This window comes from Dreissena polymorpha, chromosome 7 (assembly GCF_020536995.1).
Source record: "Dreissena polymorpha isolate Duluth1 chromosome 7, UMN_Dpol_1.0, whole genome shotgun sequence".
NCBI classification, from domain to species: Eukaryota; Metazoa; Mollusca; class Bivalvia; order Myida; family Dreissenidae; genus Dreissena; species Dreissena polymorpha.
Window position 1 is genome coordinate 84608869 of NC_068361.1, and position 15602 is coordinate 84624470.

A 15602-nucleotide genomic window follows, 5' to 3' on the forward strand; every position below is an offset into this window, starting at 1 on the left:
TTCTAAGGGACTACAAATGCGTGAAATACATATCTAAGTGGTCAAGGGTTAATTCAGTTTGTTTGCTCATTATAAAATATGGTAGATACCTAATTTATAACTTTGTACCGGTAGATAGATGAAATGGCACATAAATCTAACATACCTTAGCTTAAAAGACGAATGATATTATATTGAAACTATGATATTTTTTAAAGATAAACATAAATGTTTACTCATGTGTGCATGCATCCAGGGCTTTTTCCTTTTTTGTGTTGTAAACCTCGTATAGTATGTTTTTATGCCCCCGGTAGGGTGGCATATAGCAGTTGAACTGTCAGTCCGTCCAAAAACTTTAATGGTCATAACTTTTTTATTATATTGAAGATAGCAACTTGATATATGGCATGCGTGTGTATCTCATAAAGCTGCACAGTTTGAGTGGTGGAAGTTCAAGGTCAAGGTCATCCTTCAAGGTAAAAAAAAATAATCTGTCTGTCCGAAAAAAACTTTTACATTGGCCATAACATTTTCAATATTGAAGATAGCAAATTGATATTTGGCATGCATGTGTATCTCATGGAGCTGCACATTTTGAGTGATGAAAGGTGAAGGTCAAGGTCATCCGTCAAGGTCAAAGGTTAAATTTTGCAATATTGAAGATAGCAACTCGATATTTGGCATGCATGCTTATCTCATGGAGCTGCACATTTTGAAAGGTGAAATGTCAAGGTCATCCTTCAAGGTCAAAGGTCAAATATATGACTTCAAAGCAGCGCAGTAGGGGTCATTGTGTTTCACGAACAAAGCTCTTGTTTTGTTTTCAAACTGATTTTTCGAAAATTTTCAAGTTGACTTCAGACCTGACCAGTTGATCACATTTAATTTAAAGGTGTCAGATTTAGATTAAATTTCTTTGGTTGTTGCATTTTAATGGTTTGTTGGAATCACTATGTACTTATCTTTTGTACAGAAATTCAAATTTACAGTTATATAACAGAAATCATTATCATAAACAGGTTTGTGTTATACTATTTTTTTGTTATGTTGATATGTTGTTTTCCGCTATTTAGGAGTGAAATACACTCTTTGTGCATCCCAGGTGTGATAATATCTACTTTTGATTCTGACAGATGTAACCATTTGGATAACATACCAAAAACTTAGTTCCGTTGTATGATTGCAGGCAACAACTTTTAGATCTGTTTAATAGTTTTCGCATTAAATTTGGTTTATATGTAGTCATTTTAATACTAAAATTAAATTATGTTTTATCCATCTTTTTTATTCGTCAATGAACAGTAATGGCTATGTGCAAACAGCATAAAACCAGAACAACCTGCAAGTAACTTGCAGTCTGTTTAGGTTTTATGCTGTTTGCTGCTCATTAGTATCTAAGGGTTGTGAATTAAGACTTTGAAATTCCAATCTAGTAAGAAAGGTATTTAATTAAATTTAACTTTCTAAGGGACTACAAATGCATCAAAATACGCATCTGAGTGGTAAAAGGTCAAAGTTTGGGATGCACTAAGAATGATTTATTTTATTGCAGAAGTATAGGGCTATTTTGTTCCTGTTGTGTTGTGAGTATAGTTCTACCTCATTGTGAATATTTTTATATTTATTATGTGCTATTTCTTTAGTTTTTGTTTATTTAATAGGCTAGTGTGCAGTATTGTACTTAGTCTTGTAGAAGTTTATTTTTGGAAATATGTGTTTTTCTTTTATCGGTTATTTATGAGTATCATTTGTTTCCTGGAAATTACTGGTATTGTATTTTTTGGTTACCATAGAAATGATGTCATTTCTTATAAAAAAACAAAGCATGATTTGAATTTTTCAAATCGATCTTGCCATTATCTTGTATTCTTGCATGTGTTTCAAAAAAGTTCTTGTTTTGTATAGAATCAGAAATTACTAATATTCTACACTAGCATGTAATGATCCATTGTTTTTGTGCAGTCATTTATTTCAGTAAAGAATTCTTAAGGAGCATGCCTGTTCAAGTGTACTATACAATAGTTTTTCATACAATTTCAACTTGAGGTACTGCGACTCAACATGTTTTTGGTCCATATCACGTCTTATGTTAATATTTAAGTGTTAAAGGTCAAAGAAATCATTTTTCTGGTCAATTCATGCAGAAGCACAAACATACAAATTCCGAAGGTTACACAATTTGCCTGTAATTGTGTAGAATTGGACACAGTTCTTATGATTGTAGATTCTATTTTATCGTTAGTAAATTATTCTTTGGGGTTGCATGTCAGATGGCTTATTTACACCCTATTGTGTTGTGCTATTTTTTGTGTCTGGGTGACTTTGTTGCAAGCCTGCAGTTTTCCCCGTTACTATATGTCACGCTACACACAAATCCACATAGAAAACAAAAATGGAAACAGTCTTTTTATTTGATGAACATTAAAATGCTTGAGAAATTTTAAGATTGATTGATTGACTTAATTTTCCTGGAAACACAAGACAATATTGAACCTGAAGAAACTTTGCGTGATAATGCATTACGAGTTATTCATTGTCAAACGGGTAGCCTATGTTATATGGGCATTTGTAAATAAATCTTGTACTTATATAGCTGTATATTTTTTGTCAACTTGTTTTTGTAGTAGATTTTGTTGTTGCAGAAAGATTGATGAAGATATGCACCTGTTTCGGTCTTAATATACTGGTATTATTAGAGCTACTCTCGTTCGATGTTTTTGAAATGATTATTGAATGAATTCTGCATTGTTTATATAATAATATTGAACATTTGAAAACAAATTGTTTATGAAAAACATGCAATGGTATAAGTAAACGTTTTAGATGATATTACAGAAAGTTCTTAAGCTACACTGTATGTGGAAGCCAAGAATTGATACAAGTTAAACAAAAAAAATCATTTAATAATCTATTATGAAAAAAACTTAACCCATGTATGCCTAGCGTCTAGAAAAAAGGCCTTGGCAAACAGCGTTGACCCAGATGAGGTGCGGCATGATGCGGCGTCTCATCAGGGTCTGCGCTGTTTGCTTAAAGGAATTTCTGTAAGAAATATTCTAAATATAGAAATAAATATACTAGGCATCCCTAATTTTGGAAATAAATTGATTCAATTTAGAAGGATGGGAGAGTCCACTTGGCATAAATGGGTTAAATGTACTAATGGTAGTAATAAGTTCAGCTGTTGATTCTCTGGCGGTGTGCTTCACTCAGGCCAGTAAAATAACATTCAGGCATCTTGCATCTTATTTCTCACTATTCTATGACATATTTTCACCGTAATTTATGTTATACGATTTCAATACAATCATAGGGCCATTCTTATCATGTTACCATTTAGGGAGACATTTAAATTGATTGTGTTCAATAAGTTTGCGATATTATTACAGAAAAAGTAGGCTTTGATTGAGTACACGATTTCATCACATCCTTGATATATGGTATAAGTACATAATTACATGGCTTGATTGCATTTTGTACAAAACAAAGAACACGGTAGCTTTAATGTCGAAAAAAAGTGATTGTAATATGTAATAAAAAATTATATTCTTCGTACACAGTGGAACTCTGTGCTTCAGTATTCCTACGTTGTATTGAACTTCTTTAAGGTCTGAAATAACATTAGTTTTTGACCCACAACAAACATAGCATAATTGCTGCAGCCCAATCAAATTTAAGATGAAGGACAATATACTTTATTTGTGAATGGGTTAGGGAAAAATATAACTGACATAATCCAAGTGGACTTAATTTATCCATGTGTTAGAAAAAAGGGTATAGAACTATAATTTCAGTCCATTAACAGACAATTAATTAGTAATGGAATATGGACAATAAACCATGATATTGGAAATAAACAAAAATATAGCAAATGACTTAAAAATATTAAATAAACTAAAACAATCAATAAATACATGATAATTTTTTTAACAACCCGTCTTTTGTTATGGGTAGAAGGAGATCAAACAAACAATAAATTAACTTTAGCTTTTTACTATATTTCATGTTTCAGTGCCCATGTAAACAAATGTCCTTAGTGGAGAAAACAATTTCAGTTAATATTTAATATTTCTTTGAGGAGCTTTATTCTGTAAATTGTGTTGTATAAGTGGGTACATCTGTCCGTCTGTGTGCGTGTGCCATTGTACATTGGCAGCTGGCCCATCTGTATGTTATTTGTTGTATACCTCAGATTCATAATCCTTTCGACTTTCTTGGCCACTCCTCAGTGTCATAATGCCTCAGACTTTTTTGTTCCCTGACACGATTGACCAGATTAAACCGCTGACTCTAGTCACATTTTGATTTCTTACCCTGTCATCGTCCATATTTACACAGTCATATTTTTCATATATTCTACCGGGTATATAAAAATACCATAAAATGGATTTGGATTTGTGCTTCTTGCACTTTTCCTTGAAATAAACATTGTGAATAATTCTACATATTAGTGCATAAGTAACACAAGGAATTTTATTTCAATGTATGTTGCAAAAGTCTTCAAACAACTTGATTAGTTTTCAGAAAATGTAATGATAACATTTGGAACTTCAAATATTTTTGTATTTCTGTGTTAAGAATCTGTATAAAATAAGTGACCTTGAACTTCTGACTCTGCTTGACCCTTGAACTGGGTTTACTCTGTCCACCAGCTACAACAGGTCATTGGTAAGGTTATGACTTGACCTGTATTTGTGAAGGACAAATTACCATTGAACCCAATTAAATGTTAAAGCGAGTATATATGATATAGCGAGTATATACGATTTTGTCAAATATTAATGAATTTATATAACATGTGTAAAAAACTTATTATATACATATTTCAAAATAAATTAAAATAAAAGTTAAGAAGAACATGTGTCAAAAAATGCGAAATAAGCCAGTTATTTAATTTTGAAATTGAAAACGGCTGTACAGCCGAATTTGCAAGCATGTATACCATACATGTACGATGTGAATCTAAACTTAGTTTAACGGTATATTTGAATTCCTGCAACGATATCTATTCATACGACACAGGATCACTAACTCCAATCCTAATACAAAGACGAATGCTTCGGTTATTGTAGGAAAGTATGTACGTCACAATCGGCTCGGGGCGCTATTTTGTCTTTTCTGCATTTTATGAAATTCGGCTTTAATGTATAATTTTTCTTGTCTATTTTGTGTTATTGTAACATATTTTATCAATATATTACAATTAAACACATATAAAAAATCGTATAATCTTGCTTTAAGTACAAATGACCGTTGACCTCAATTAAATGTCAAGTATAAATGACCCTTGAACTCAATTAAATGTCAAGGGCAAATTACCATTGAACTCAACTAAATGTCAAGGACAATGATCCTTCAACTCAAAGTTACAGCTACCTATGGTTGAAATCTCGAACCCTTATTCCTTAGCTTTCTAAGGTAATCATAAATGGGATCGCTTTATCTGTATGTCAAGGACAAATTAAACAGCTGCATATAGCAAAATAAACTACACGTAGCACCAGTAATTAAGTTTGTGATAGTATAACGAAATCTCATAATTGACTTTAATCGTTGAGTTGCCAATTAAATTAATGTTTTTTTCTGATATTCATAGTTCGTATTAATATTTCAAACACAAAATAATTTTTCATTCATACAGTTTCATTTAATGCTTAGGGCATGGCCACCTGAGCTGTAATTGGCCTAGTGGGAGGATATTGAAATGTGTTAGGTAAACTGATGTGTTTAATATTGTTTCCAGGAGTGACATTATCATGTTTCATTCCTATTAAAACCCATAGAATTGAAACATGTGACATGTAAGTCACACCAAAATGGTCTTGAATAGCATAAAGAATTGAAACATGTGAAATGTAAGTCACATGAAAACAATATGGTGCCTCATTCAATGGGTTCTATTATTTGATTTAAAAGAAAGCACTACTAGAAATAGCTTATCTCCGATATTAAGGAGATCAATATTGCTTGTCTATTCATGAAGAAATTCAGTTTAAAAATATCAACTTAAAGCACGTTATAAAATATCAACTTTGAAACTGCACCTATTTGAGGTTTATTAAAATATCACCTTTCAAACTGCTTTTATCTGACATGTTGAAATAGAGCTGTTGTTTTTTTATCAAGGTATATTCATGAAAGACAGTTCACTAAGTCAATATTTCCAGTTATGTGGTAATGTTGTTTTTGCCACACTTAGCGCATATTTAGTGTCATTACTCAATTATTAATTGTTTGTCACTTGGTCTGTCATTGTGATAAAAGCAAAAATTGTGTATACATTTACAAAGTCTTTAATACACTTTCTAGTGAACAATTATTTACTGTCAAAAAAAGACAAAGCATTGAACTTTGGAAGTCTTAACTTTTAACTTTATTTTAACTATGGTAAAAAAAGTTATGTTAAATACAATTGTCTTCCAACACCCTTCTAATAATTCTTATCAACTTTCCAAACCTGGGTTTATGATTGATTTTGTATTTTTTTAAAGTAATTCTTAAATATTTGCATTATATTTATGTAATGAAAATATGTTAGGACCTGTTTTTTGTACTTGTATTGAACATGAATACAATGCATATAAAATGTCTTTGTAATTTACTCCCCAATTATGACACTGGATATTAACCCTTTGCATGCTGGGTAATTTGTCGTCTGCTAAAATGTCGTCTGCTGAATTTCTAAAATTAGCATTTTCTTCGATTTTTTTTCAAAGAATACTATCAGAATAGCAAACAGTTTGGATCCAGATGAGACGCCACGTTCTGTGGCGTCTCATCTGGATCCAAACTGTTTGCAAAGGCATTCACAACTCGGTTCCCGCACTGTAAGGGTTAAGTTATTTCTGGATGATGCATTTTGAACCAACTTGCCAAGAGACATCTTTTATTCTTTGCATGTCTACAGTTGCATTATTCCTTTGTCTGTTTCATCTTCCAACTTGCCTTCATTTATGTCTTTTTCATCGTTTTCAACTCTCCATCCGTCTAACAATCACACAGCTGAGGTATTATACTTTATTGTACATGTGTGTGTACTTTTGTTTCTATGAAGAAAGTTTTAATGTTTCATGTTGTCATTGTTTACTAAATGCATTAAATGATTGAATGACAGTGGGGTGGTGTTTCTTGTTACTTACTTAAGTCTTTCTAGCTCTATACTGAAGGGGCAGTATGTAAGTTGATTATGACAGGGACCTACCGGTATACAAACAACTGTATAGATGACAATGATGATAATGATTTGATGATGATAGAAATGATTATGATGGTAGTGATTATTTAGACAATTATCAGCTTTAAAATAATGCTTAACATGATGATGACAGTGATTTTGATGATGAAGACTAGATTATAAAGAAGATTTTAAAAATGATGATGATAATTATAATGATAATGTTGATGAGCATTTATTGACTATGATAATGATGAAGATGTTGATTATTACAATGACGTTGGTGATAATTACATAATAATTATAATGGCAATAATGATTATTTAGATAAGGTATATCATCATAATGATGATGATGACGGGGATGATTATAAGGATTTATAAAGTGCTGATCATTAAGATGATGATGATGATGATGATAATGACGATTATGATGATGGTTATTATGACATGGGGGCCGAATTTTTTGTCCATACAAAAGCAAGTGGGAAATTCTATTAAAAGAAAAGCATCGACTAAACGAGTCCTGAATAATTACAATACAATACTCTAAAAAAAGTAAGTAAGGGAGGTAATAACTGATAATTTCAGTACTTCGAGTTGTTCGCCTTCTAATGTTTTCAGCGTGAAGGCTGTCCACGTTTTTGTAACGTTGTGGTATGACATTGTAACATTGCGCATAAGGCATATCTGGACGGGAAGCAGACAACGAGCGAGGCATGGTATATGGGTGATAACCCTGGGTTATGGTTAGGATTAGGGTTAAGGTTAGAAGTCGGGTAAGGGTTAAGGCTAACCCAAACCCGACCCCTAACCTAAACCCTACCCCTTACCCTAACCCTCTACTCCCACATGCGTATAACAATACCATGCCTCGCTCGTTGTCGTTGTCCCTTACCCTATCTGGACACACCGAGTGTTTCGTGGCTTATATAATTATGAATCAATTAATTAACTCTCACTTTAATATGTAATTTAAATGGTACCTTCGGGATAAACTTAGCTAAATTGGCCATGCTTGCTTTTTAGTCAAATTATTTTCAGTTTTTTTACTATATTCACCTCTAAAGGGTACAAAGCAAGGAATCATTGGACAAGCTTAGGTTGAATGTTTTACTTAACCACATAAGCGCTTTGCAAAAGCAAATTCCTTTGATATCGCACATCAACTGCACCACTGTTTTGCAGCAACAAAACGCGATATACCGACGTGACTTGTCAATTGTTTGCGGTTTTGACAGACGAAAAATCGAGCGTCAATCACGTTCCGTCAGGTGAGACGTCTTATATTACGTCGCTAAACGCATGCACACGACGTAAATCGAAGAGAACGCGAAAAAATGTGGACATATTAACGTGCGTTTTTGAGACAACAAGTAGCGGTTTATGGTGTTTTTGAATTTTATTGGTTCGAATTATAAGTTTTAACGTGAAGGATTTTTGAATGTATGATTGATTGGATGATACGTCTGAAATCAGTTGTATAAAACGTGTATCATATTATGGAGCTTTGATAAATCGCCAACACAACAAAGTGAGTAATATTGTATTATTTGTAATACGACGTTTTTCAATAAATATTGTTCTATACATCACAAATATAGGTAATATTTAAGCATCACATGATAATATCACGTTATTTGTGGAATTCTATATTCGGAATTTAAAGTAACATTATCAAAATTCTAAAATATGTATGTTCGTGTAATAATCTAACTAAAAATATTCTGATTAATAGGTTTCAGCAAGATTTCCGTATATACATTACTATACCGCAATTTAAAATGAAATTAACAACCTTTATATTTTATGTGTGGTTTTTAGATTTTACATGATCGTATTTAAAACTTTGAAAAATAGAAAACGAATACAGCTGTACATGTAGTTTAGGCAAAAGAGTTCTTTGTTTCCACGAACATCGACAAAGCAATTAGGATTGTTTTAAAGTATAATCGAGTTATTTCCCAATTAAATATGGATGGTTAATGGCAGAAATCGTGCACATATAAGTATTGAAAATTCCGTCTGTAATGACTTTTAGCTAATTTAAAGTTAATGACTGTTAACTAAACCTGGACCACTAAAAAGTGCTTAGAGTCGGCCCAATAAACTAGGAACGGTCGTATAAGTGGAGACAACTCTTTTTCTTGGGCCTAATATACCTCTATTTAATGTTTCTTTCAAAATAAAAGGGTATTTCAAATTCTTTTTCATATTCAAATGCGTATATACTTGTATTTGATATTCGTTTCGACATAAATAGTTATTTCGAATGTCTTTTTATATGAACAACCGCATCTTCTTTTATTGTATGGTCTTTTTAAAAAAAAGGGTGAAATCGAATTCTCAAGATTAATATATATCCAATTTCTTTTTATATAAACATCCGCATCTACTTTTATTTTATGGTCCTTAAGAAATAAAGGTTGAATTCGAATTCTCAAGATTAATATATATGAAAATGCTTTTAGATGAACGTATGGTCGTACTTGTCATTAATATTAAACGCTTAACAGTGTCGGTGAAAATATACGATTATGTTAACCACTGTTTGATCAGAACATATTCTTCCGGTATGTAATCTCCTACCAGAATCTTATGTCGACAGCTACATGGACAAGTACACGACAAATTAATTATGAATGACTGGTCTAAAACGTCGTAACATTGAGTACTGATGTATCATACATATGTACGTTTAAATGAACACGTTACACTATTAACCAGAATAACTTTGATCATTATATAGTATGAAGCCTAGCGGACGGGGGACAATACCCACAGTGAAATAAAATGAGTCGCGTTCTGAGAAAACTGTGCATAATGCATGTGCGTTAAGTGTCGTCCCAGATTAGCCTGTGCAGTCCGCACAGGCTAATAAGGGACGACACTTTCCGCCTCAATTGGATTTTTGCTAAGAAGAGTCTTCATTCAAACGAAAAATGTCATAAAAGCGGAAAGTGTCGTCCCTGATTAGCCTGTGCGAACTGCACAGGCTAATCTGGGACGACACTTTACGCACATGAATTATGCCCAGTTTTCTCAGAACACGACTCAAATGTTCATAAAGTTCAATAAAAAAAGCAGTTAACTAATATAAATGGTTTATTATAGTTTAATGCACGCACTGTACATTTTTGTATCACACAGATCATTATTACTTTATACAGTATCTATCGGGCGGGTTAAACGGAAATGTAAAAAAAATCGAAATGTTGAAATAAATGTTAATAGTTCTTTTATTCATTATTCGAAAATGATAATTATACTTCTGGGTAAATCAGGTTTTATTGAAGTGCGCGATTTCCAAACTGCAACCGGATAGTTTAAAAATGTCTGTAACGTTTTTATTTCATTTTGAAATATATAAAAAAAAATTGAGTCCATAAATACAATGAGTGTTTAAAAAAAACATTTTTCTTTGATAAAGAAATGAACACTTCTTCTTTAGAAACGAGCCTTCATTAGTGGGAAATCTTTCGGTATGCTTCTTTTATGATCCGCTTAGCCCTACATCTCTTCTTAAAATAGCTTTATTAAAAAGATAGTATGTAAAGCTCCTTTTTTCGATACGTCGGTTAAACCGGCAAGAAGTTCATCAATATTTTTTCTAGGTAATGCACATAGAGTCAAAAACAGCTCACGTGATGTTCAGCGCGTTCATAAGTATTCTTATTACTAATGCAAAAAACAATAAAATGACAGAGTGACACCCTCACAGTGTTAATATCTCGCAAACATTAAACGCCTACGGTCTTGTAACGGCCACAGCGTCAATAAAATGCAATATTGTCCAAATAACTTACAATCGTGAAACATCGACTATCTTCGGGATATTTCATAAGATTGATTTGTGCAACATATCGTTTACTTATCCTGAATGGTTTATTGGCGAGTGTCACTATTCAAGACCGGCTTGACCTTTCTTGTCCATGTTATATCGGTGCACACGTGTTTGTCTCATATTATTTAATGAAATGCTATGTGCAAATTTATAAGGGCTTCGCTCTAACCCTTGTCCACGCCCGCAACCATTGTGGAAACTTCTTTTTTTTATTTGTTGTCCACTGTCAATTTTTCAAAACTTCTTAAATAGAGGAATTTGAGAGTTTCTCATAAATTCTATGAACATACTACAATTTTTTGAAGCCGTTCGCTTGAGGACATCGTATCATGACGTATGTCAAACCTTTCGCATCTGCATCCTTATGGATTGAATCTGTTAACGTCGTGATTTATTTACTATTTTTCACAATTTGAATTCAACGAACATTGCTTGAACAACAACCCCATATTACCTGAATACATATGCATTTTGATTGTTGTCCGTATTGTACCAACAGTTCGATTCAACGAACATGGCTTGTTCAACTCCATATTACCTGAATACGTGCATATTGAATGTTGTCCGTACGGTACGACAATTCGATTCAACGAACATACCTTGTTCTACTCCATATTAGCTGAATACCTATGGATATTGAATGTTGTCCGTATTGTACCAACAATTCAACGACAATCCCGATACCGCGATTTCAACTGAAACTTCGCTCTGGGAAAACGGGGCTTCATGCATGTGCGTAAAGGGTCGTCCCAGATTAGCCTCTGAAGTCCGCACATTGTAATAAGGGACGACACTTTCCGCTTTTATTGAATATTTCGTTTAAATGGAGTCCATTCTAACGAAAATCAAGTCTCGGCGGAAAGTGTTGTCCCTGAATTAGCCTGTGCGGACTGCACAGGCTAATATGGGACGACACTTTACGCACGTGTATTAAGCCCCGTTTTCCCAGAGCGAGGCTCATTTCTATATTTCCATAATTTACATGACATAAATATAGGATCTTGCACGAGTTGCCATATCATACCATATTTTATTAAACGAGTTCAGGAATTTTGTTAGTTAGCGAGCCTTTGGCGAGCTTACTAACGAATTTCCTGGACGAGTTAATAAAATATGGTATGAAATGACAACGAGTGTCAGATCTTTTTTATCACATGCTTTTAAATGAGCAAATTAAATAAATATTTACGCAAACATAATGATTAATCCCGAATGTTGTTTACATTTCGTGACTTCATTTTACGTTACAACGTCATTTCAGCAAAATTACAAAATGCGATTGGTCAATAAACGAAAACTAAGCCAATGAAAACGCTTAAAAAAGTTGTATTACACATGTGTAATATATACGGAATATTACGCTAGTCATTTGTTCTAAGAGTTTGTATCACTCGAATGGCTTGTGTGATGACGTATCACACGAGAGGCGGAGCCTCGAGTGTGATGCGAAATAGCACAAACCACGAGAGTGATACAAACTCTTGGAACAATTGACTAGCGTAATATTCCTTTTATTATATACAACAACTAACAAAAAAAGTTAACAATTGTATTGTTTACTTGAACAAAACTGACAAAACAATGACTAAAACGGTACGCCATAGTTTTTAAGATGCGTATGAATACAGTCTATGTAAATAAACGTGCAAACATTCGAACCGGGAAAACACAGGTTTCCGACACGCTTACCTTAATGCCATCGTAAATCCAATGTTTATAACAATTAAGTTGACAACTTTAATCCGATGTTTTTAACAAAAACGTTGAAACGATATGCACTTCCACTTCTATTCTTCCATGTCTTTATCGAAACTTAGTTTAAACCACACTATTTTATTGTATTCCTATCGAAATAAACATTAAAGCATAATAAACACACACTCCAAAATACGTTTTGAATTCGTTCGATATTTTTAACAAATAGTTTACTGTTAAAAAAACACCACGTCCGACATGTCCTTAAATTCCAGAGAGTTTAGATGAAACTATTGTGTTTCGTCACAGAAATGACATCACACGATGTACTACGTAATATATTTCGTAATATTAAATATTTATATTTTCGGTGCGCGGAATGTGACGTCATTTAATGGGTCGAAGTAGTCCGGATAGTATGGTAATACGGAATTGGAAACAGCGAGTTGCGTAATACGGGATTTTTTATTTCAACGATTGATACAACCTTTATTTTGTTAAATGCATTAAACAGGTATATAATTAAAAAAAATGTAATGGTTGTATTACATGGGAAACAGGGTATAGCATGTGATATACGGAATATTACGCTAGTCAATTGTTCCAAGAGTTTGTATTCATTCGAGTGGCCTGTGTGATGACGTATCACACGAGAGGCGGAGCCTCGAGTGTGATGCGAAATAACACAAGCCACGAGACTGAATACAAACTCTTGGAACAATTGACTAGCGTAATATTCCTTTTATATACACAACTAACGAAAACAGTTAACAATTGTATTTTTGCTTTAACAAAACTGACAAAACAATGACTAAAACGGTACGCCATAGTTTATTTAAGACGCGTATGACTACAGTTTATGTAAAATACCGTGTAAACATTTGAACCGGGAAAACACAGGATTCCGACACGCTTACCTTAATGACATCGTTAATCCAATGTTTATAACAACTAAGTTGATAACTTTGATTCGATGTTTATAACAAAAGCGTTGAAACGATATGCACTTCCACTTCTATTCTTCCATGTCTCTATTGAAACTTATTTTAAACCACACCATCTTATTGTATTCCAATCGAAATTTATATTGATGCATGATAAACACACACTCTCAAAAACGTTCTGCATTCGTTCGTTTTAAACAAATAGTTTACTGTTAAAAAACACCACGTCCGACTGTCCTTAAATTCCAGAGAGTTTAAATAAAACTATTGTATTTCGTCACAGAAATGACGTCCCACACGATGTATTACGTAATATACTGCGTAATATGGGGGATTTCCTATTTTCGGTGCGAGTTATGTGACCTCATTAAATGGATCGAAGAAAGTAGTCCGGCTAGTATGGTAATACGGAATTGGAAACGGCGAGTAGCGTAGTACGGGATTTTTTATTTCAACGATTGATACAACCTGTATTTGTTAAAACATTAAACAGGTATATAATAAAAAACAATACACGTACTTCCAATTGAATGCGTGCTTTTCTAAACACCATAATTATAAGGTATGATCTATTACATGTTGTAGGTTAAAAATGATTTGTGCTAACCGCTCTTAACATTTTGATCTGGTGTATACAGTTATGACATTGCTCTTGTGGTAATACATCTAACTATGTGTTAAAGTAGACAATTAGAATTCAAATACGTCAGCACTTAAAATTAAAAAAGAAACCCCGTTGCACACAACACTTTTAAACAAGTATATATCAAAATTAAATTACAGTAATTTCAAAACGCTCTTGCAATAGCATTATCAGAAATTTCGAACTTAATAAACAATATTGTAAAAGTAACATTTTTTTCAAACAGTTGTTATATCAACGATGGAGTATTCACGTACCAACCACCTCTTACCTGAATTCACTCGTCTTGTTATCAGTTCGATAAATTTTGAACCACACATTGAAGTGCACAATATAATATATGATGACCAATACTTCAGAATTATACATTATTTAAAAGTAAATTATTTCTAAAATAAAAAAATATCATTCTGTCTGAACTGTGCTTTTTAGCACGTGACGCGGAGTAAAACCAAATCTTAAATAGATTGCGTACTTTATAACACATTGGTGACTTGCATAATTCACATGAATAATTCAAACAACATTTTTTTCTAATGTAAAAGGTTGTTTTAGTGGTTTTCGAAGTCCAAATGAGCGTGCTACAAGTGTTAATGCGGAATACAGAAATGTATCGAAATGGATTGCAACGCAGAAAATCGTCTCTAACGAACACGACGAAGAAACTATTGAAACACCCTCAAAACATGGTGAAAAAGCGACCATTGTGCATGAATAATGGAAAGACAGAGCCTCTGTGCCGAGCAGGCCCAAATTTATGACACATATACTACCGCTGTAGTATCGGTCGATTCGCGCAAGATATGGGAGGTCGGTTGGTCAAATCGATCGTCGTCGACATTACGGTGTCCACACCACGTTCTTAGTGCAACATGACGGTGTTCACACCACGTTCTTGGCGCGAATTTGCGGTGTCCTTACCATATTCTTGGTGCGACATTACGATGTCCACACCATGTTCTTGGTGCGACATTACGGTGTCCTTACCACGTTCTTAGTGCGACATTACGGTGTCCACACCACGTTCTTGGTGCGACATGACGGTGTCCACGCCAAGTTCTTGTTGCGACATAACGGTGTCCACACCAAGTTCTTGGTGCGACATTATGGTATCCTTACCACGTTCTTGGCGCGACATTACGGTGTCCACACCACGTTCTTGGTGCGACATTATGGTGTCCTTACCACGTTTTTGGTGCGACATTACGGTGTCCATACCACGTTCTTGGTGCGACATTACGGTGTCCACGCCACGTCCTTGGTGTGACATTACGGTGTCCACGCCAAGTTCTTGGTGCGACATTACGGTGTCCACACCAAGTTC